Below are 7,534 nucleotides of genomic sequence, written 5' to 3'. Positions count from 1 at the left end.
TCTTGAAGGGCATCTTCCAGAATCCACAGGGGAACTACGAAACCTCGAAGTGCTTGATCTTTCACGAAACAACTTATCTGGAATGATTCCAGTAAGCCTCAGTAAAACTCAAACGCTCACCTATCTAAATCTTTCCTTCAATCACTTTGAAGGGTCGATTCCCACTGGTGGCATCTTTGATTCGATAACAAATATGTCCTTCTTGGAGAATCGCCGACTCTGCACGACAGTATTAGGCAGAGTTGCTGGCATTCCAATGTGCCGTCGAAAGAGACGTTGGCTTCATTCTCGTGAGTTTGTGATTATATTCGTCTTGGGAGTATTCATATCAGTAATCTTATCAACAATATGTTGTGTGATTGGGTTCCCGCGCGTTAGAGGAATGATTCTCACTCGGAAGACTGGACTAGTCAGCAACCAAACTACCCAGAAGTAATCTACAATTTCCCAACAATCACCCAAAAAGAATTATCGGATGCGACCGCTGGATTGATTTTCAGGTTAAGAATGTATTTTCTCATTTTTGTTCTTTTAAATTTGTGTCCTATAGTCTATTATTCTGGTGTAACATTACAATGCCAATCAATAGTTGCTTATTTGATTCCTTTTGCTTATTAGTAGACACTCAAACATAAGGAAGGTTTGACAACCATTTTCTGGTATCTAAAATTAACTATCAAGTTTATGATAATCTAATTAAGCGCTCTCCCCCAGATAAATTTTACCTTTTTCCTAGCCAACTTGAGAGTCATTCTCCAAATTGGGTTGAAGAAAATTCTTACAACCTATACTATAAAAATAAAATCCATTTATGCCAAAAAGATGGGTTTCATATAGAAGGATGAACTGGATATGGACAGTTCCAATAAGATTTCATTCTTGAACAAAAATCCATTTTTTGATTTATTTCATCTATTTCGTGACCGGAATAGGGGGGGATACACGTTACACCACGTGTCACTTTTAATGTGAAAAATACACTATTATTATTATTATTTTTTAAATAACATGTGACAAGCACAGATTTTTTCTTTTTTAAATAACATCTATTAAAGGTTCCTAGAATCTTTCGTAAGTGACTATCCCCAGGGGGTGTTTGTCTTGGGTATGCCTAACTGCTCGGGAGGTATGTGTCTCAGGTATGCTTTACTTCCCTGAGTGAGGTTTGTTCCGGTTATGCTTGGTTGCCCGAGAGGTGTTTGTCCCGGGGTTTGTGTTTAACAGATGACTCTTGGTCCCGGGATAAGGTCAATCCCAAGAATCTTACTATCCAGGTTATGGGCCTCTTATTTTCTTTGAAGCCCAACATCTGATGGGCCGGTTGAGTGCAAATATAACATAGATGTTGCTCGATGGGTAGCTGTAAAGCCTGTAATGAGAGGCTGGAGGCCTTAAAGTACGTAAAATACATCGATCTTTACAATTCTTGGAAGTTTGATAAAAATGGTCTTCATCAAGCTGCGACTAATAAAATTAAGCACACTTTTCACCCTTTCCCACCACCACCACTGGGGCATCTTTGTGTAGCATCATGTAGAAACATAGTCAATGACGACCAACCAAAATATGGCTCTTACAAGGAAGTTCCTAAGCAACCAAAATTCTCTCTGAGTTATAATTAACGAAATGAAAAATCAGTAGTAATCACATTTTCATCATCATATATATATATATATATATATATATATATATATGAGAGATATCATCCTACAGACCGGCCCAAATATATATAATGCCGTTTTGCTCAAACAGCCCTAAACCATAGATTTTATGCCGTTTACTATGCAAGCGAAATAAATTTAAAAAATTTTGTGCCGTTTGTAAATTACAAAATTTGTGCCATTTGTACAATAAACGGCATAAATTTTTATGCCATTTACTGTGCAAGCAGCACAATTTATGTAATTTGTGTCGTTTGTACAGTAAACGGCATCAAAAGTGATGCTGCTTACTGTGCAAGCGGCACAAATTATGTAATTTGTGCCGGTTAAATAATAAACGGCATAATTATCCATGGAGATTTCATATCCTGATTCTACTATATCCCATAAATTTATAGAGACAAACAAAGTCTTCATATTTATAGACCAGAAATCATAATTTTCATCGGAAAAAACTGGTACATGGACATTAGTCCAATTTACATTGCTGCTTGTGCTGGCCATGGATTCTCCTTGAACTTATACTCTTCTTTCTATTTAAATTTCTGCCCAAAACTTTTCTTTGAACCAAGCTCTGATACCAAATTTTGTTGGCTGAATGTTCTCCTCAATCGACAGTAAATTAGAGAAGGGAAACACAAGAAATAAGATAGAAAAACCTGCTGCAGAGTTTTCGCAGAAAATGAGTAAAAAACAGAGGAAAAACAGGGGAGAGGAGGAATTTTTTTTTTTCTTTTTCTGAAGAGAGCTTCTAGCCTTTTCGTCTACTACATTCACACTCTTTGTTCTTCTTTTTACATAGTTTTCACTCATTACTCATCTACTTTCCAGATGCTGCCAAGTAGAAAATTCAACTACATAAACACTTTACAAAGGTAGGTTCTAGAACCACACACACGTGGCTTCACCATCCACACACATAATCACCTACTACAAACCATAGTTTAATAAAACACAGCCAAAGTAAATATTTAACAGAATGACACATTAATTTGCAACAAGGCAAGGCTGTTCACATATCCAGCTCAGAAAAGCGAGGACTCTATTATTGGAGAAATAGTTGGATTGATGAAATGCCCTATTACATATTAAACTTGTTATCGAATTCCAGCAATAGCGGGGATCATAGTTACGAAAGGTTAGTGATGAATTATACGAGGTTATTACTGTACTATCGAACTCGGGTGTGGACAGGGAAATTGGTCTTTGGTTTGGAGAAAGCCGGAAGACAAAAATTGTAGCATTTACAATATATGCTTGTGGGAATTTCGGCAGCTGCAATATTAACAATAGGCCATTCGTATGCAAACATTTGCATTCAACATCATCTTTCAAAGAATCAGAATGCAGAAAGGAGTGCCTTAACAACAGCCAATGCAAGTCTTATTCATCTGATGAGTACTCCTGCCAAATTTGAACAGAGGATGTAAGTAATCTTCAAGAGGAGTACAAAACCGGTCTTAACGTTTCTGTCCGCATGGCAAAATCTGTTATAGGTACGTACTCCTTTTACATATTGGAACATGTTGGGATTAATTCCGTAGCTCAATTGCATCAATAGATACTGATCTGGCTGATTTAGTAAAGTTTTTTTTTTTTTTAATTAATTAAAAAAACATCATTGATGGTAAAAAGGAAGTGAGAAACCAACTCTGCTGGTATGGGTTTTTAAAATCATAGCACTAACTAATCTTTCTTTTTATGCTTCACTATCACCTTAGCCCTTGGGCGGTCAGGCTATTTACACAAGTATTTTACATGTCAAGCAGCTCACAACCATGTTATAATGCTAGACAGGTTCATAATACTACAAGGCCTATAGCTCATTTTCAATGTTTAGCTCTTGTTTCAGACTTTATATCTTTGCAGGATTAACTCCAATAAATTATGAGCCATGTGGCACAAACCCAATCCCCTATCCGCTCAGCACTAGACCAAATTGTGGTGACTCCATGTATTTCAGTTTCTACTGCAACTATTCATTAGGTCAGGTTTGCTTCAACACGGCTAATGGCACCTATTGAGTTGCGAGTATCGATCCAAGTACACGAACAATTGTCATCCAAGTCAAATATGTAGGAAATGATATAAATTCAACAAGAATTCTGCTGCTCAATAAGTCATTACCGTTTAATTCGACCATTGATTCTAGCAATTATAGTTCTGAAGTTAAAGATGAAATAGAGATTAGTTGGAAGCCTCCAATGGAGCCAAGCTGTAATTCGTCTAGAGATTGCAAGGACTGGCCAAACTCAACTTGCAATGTGGCAAGAGATAGAAAGAGGAGGTGCCTTTGCACTGGAAACTTCCGATGGGATGGCTCAAATTTAAATTGTACTAAAGGTCAGGATGCTACTTCATGTGCCCCTGGCAGATTAAGATTACTCTATTAGTGAAAAATATATTAGACCACTAAGAAGGAGGATCTTATCGTATTGATATATTCTTTTTTCTTGTTTAAATTAATTGTGATAATCAAACCCCATACATCTTTCTTCATTGCATTTCATCAGCTTTCTAAAAGTTTTCTTTCCCTTTATGTATAATCATTGGGTACTGATAGTAAGTTAGAAATTACACTACAAAAAAAAAAAAAAAAAAACTGGTTTTAATAACGGTTTGGATAGTATCGGTTTAAGAAACTGACACCAACCGACACCAAATTAAAAATGGTGTTGGTTGAACAGTAACCGACACTAATAAAGGTGTCGGTTTACTGTTCAATCGACACCATTCTTAATTTAGTGTCAATTGAGCAAAAATCGACACTAATAATAGTGTCGGTTTACTGTTCAACAGACACCAATTTCAAATTTTGAATTTTGAACACAGATTCAACCCTCCTTTCTAATTTGAATCTTTTTTGGGGTTTAAAAGTTTAACACACTATCATCCCATTTCAAGTTTCTTAATTTTTTTTTTTTTTTTTTCTTTCGTCTTCTTTTATTTTTCTGACTGGATCTACTGATCACCTTTTTTTTCCTGCATTTTTCTGTAGGCGGCCATTCATTTGGTGGTTCCTCAACATTTTTTCCAAGCCAAAGCAATCAAGAGGACATTGGATGTTGAAGAAGAAGAAGAAGAAGAATTGGAAGAAGAAGAAGAGAAGAAGAAGAACTGCAGGAGAGCTGCGGCATGGTGGCAGTAGTTGAAGCAATCTAGGGTGCAGCAAGGCAAGAGGAAGATCGACAATTGGGAGAAATTGTTGAAGCACATGCAGTCTACCTTTTTGTCCCACAACTATACCCGAACCATGTACCAACGGTTGCAGAATTGGAGTCAAGTTTCGAAGTCCGTGGATGAGTAGAGCTGCACGGAGAGCTGCGGCATGGTGGCAGTAGTTGAAGCAATCTAGGGTGTAGCAAGGCAAGAGGAAGATCGACAATTGGGAGAAATTGTTGAAGCACATGCGGTCCGCCTTTTTGTCCCACAACTATACCTGAACCATGTATCAACGGCTGCAGAATTGGAGTTAAGGTTCGAAGTCCATAGATGAGTACACGGAGGAATTCTACAAACTTTTGACACGAGTGGATCTATCTAGATCGAATGACTAACTAGTGTCCCGGTATATTGGAGGTATGCGGCAACAAATCCAAGATTCTCTAGATCTCTTTGACCTCGTCAATGTTTCGAAGGCCTACCAAAGAGTGTTACTAATTGAGAAGATGTTGGCGCAAGGTCCCTTGGGCATGTTTGGACGTGGGGGCAGTGGGAGCTACAACCGATCAAGTGGTTCGATTTCAGCTAGGGACGCCACTCAATCGGCTGGCCAAAGTAGAGTTTCCACAACCGGGGGGCAACCAAACCGAACCGAGGTCACTACCGGTCCCAAGTGTTTTCGATGTGGTGAGGCGGGTCACCGAATGACTGATTGCCGCAAGGGAGAGAAGTATGGTAAGGGCCTACTTGTTGATGCAGGGGAAGCCTTTGATGAGCAAGGCAATGGAGAGGACAAGAAGCAGTTTTTGACGGTGAGGGGGAGGCTAATGAAGAGTTTGTCATTGGGGATGATGGTCCTCTTTTGATGGTAAGAAGGGTGTGCTTTACACCCCGAAAGGCAAAAGGTGGAGACGAGCAACGCCACAATCTTTTTCACTCAATGTGCACTATTGAGGGCAAAGTATGTCAACTCGTCATTGATTCGGGAAGTTGTGAAAACGTCGTGGCGGAGGAAGCGGTATGGAAGTTGGCCCTAGAGACGGAACGACACCCCAATCCCAACCATTTGGAGTGGCTCAAAAAGGGCACCGAGGTAATTGTATCTAAGCGTTGTCTTATATCTTTTTCAATTGGATCCAAGTACAAAGACAAGACGTCGTGCGATGTAGTGGCCATGAATGCGTGCCACTCGTTATTAGGGAGACCGTGGCAATATGACCGGAATGTGCACCATGATGGACGGAAGAACACATATAGCTTCGTGGTAGACAATGTGAAACTAACACTCCAACCAACTTTGGGAAATGGACCTAAACCCGCAAAGGGGGAGGGCCATTCTCAGTCACTCTTGACAAAACGGGAATTTATTACGGAGATGTTGGCATCAAAGGTGGTGTATATACTGTTGGGCAAGGAGGGCAACAAAATAGAAGAGGTTCTGGAAGAGGCCAAGAGGTTAGTGGAAGAGTTTGCCGACGTGTTTCCAGTGGAGTTACCCTACGAGCTTCCTCCTCTTCGTGACATACAACACCAAATTGACTTGGTGTAGGGATCAAGTCTACGTAATCGGCCACACTTGTAGTGTCCCAGAATTTTCAAAGCTATTTAAATAGATTATTTTGATAATGATGTTATTTTAATATCCATTGTAGCTAAGGATTTTAATTCTTGGGAAATTTATGAGAGTGGTAATTAGAGAATGGTAATTGGTGAAATAGTAAAATGAGAGTATAATTGTAAATTGAAGATAGAATGAGGGTATAATTGTAAATTGAAGGTAGAATAGTATAGGGTTGGTGAAATAGTATAGGGTTGGTGAAATAGTATAGGGTTGGTGAAATAGTAAAATGAGGGTATAATTGTAAATTGAAGATAGAATGAGGGTATAATTGTAAATTGAAGATAGAATGAGGGTATAATTGTAAATTGAAGGTAGAATAGTATAGGGTTGGTGAAATAGTATAGGGTTGGTGAAATAGGAAAATGAGGGTATAATTGCAAATTGAAGATAGAATGAGGGTATAATTGTAAATTGAAGGTAGAATAGTATAGGGTTGGTGAAATAGTATAGGGTTGGTGAAATAGTAAAATGAGGGTATAATTGTAAATTGACGGTAGAATAGTGTTTGATTTTCTCCTATAAACAGAGCTCTTCTCCTTCAGAATTTTCACCACTCATCTCCTCTCCCATCTCTTGCATATATTCTTCCTTCTTCCGCTTTTTACTCGGTCTTTCTTCTTTCTAAGAGTGTTTACTCAGAACAGAGAGAGAAAGGGCGAGACCAAGCGCTACAAGAAAGAAAGAACACAAGAGATAGCGGACTTTAGAAATTAGTTTCAAAAGATTTACTAGTGGTGTTAGTCATATTGGAGCAACTGGATTCCTTCATACCACTTTTAGCTTCAGTCTAGAGGTAAGTAAATTCACTACCCCTTCTAAAATTACTTCATGTCATGCTATTTATATATTCTTGTATCAAACTGTAAATGATTATTTTATTTACCTGTAATGGAGATATGTTGCATGCATGAAGGATTTCTAAAAGAATTATTTAGAAAGTTTATATTTCTTTAAATGCTTTTTAAGCACAACAAGTTTATATTTGGAAAAGTTTCCATTTTAAGAAAAGAAAGTTGAGAAATGATGATGATTATAAGAAAGAAAAAAAGATGATAAACCCTCCAACATGTTGCCCTAAGATGCATCAAAA

General features: G+C 38.1%; 1 pseudogene; it reads left to right on the top strand.

Moving 5' to 3' along the window:
• Positions 1-7,534, top strand: part of LOC132182513 (signal recognition particle 19 kDa protein-like) — a 46,952-nt pseudogene that overhangs the window by 331 nt on the left and 39,087 nt on the right.

The sequence above is a fragment of the Corylus avellana genome, chromosome ca5 (genome assembly GCF_901000735.1).
Source record: "Corylus avellana chromosome ca5, CavTom2PMs-1.0".
In the NCBI taxonomy this organism is placed as follows: Eukaryota; Viridiplantae; Streptophyta; class Magnoliopsida; order Fagales; family Betulaceae; genus Corylus; species Corylus avellana.
The sequence above is the reverse complement of the archived record's forward strand: the minus strand, read 5'-3'. Positions and strand labels throughout refer to the sequence as shown.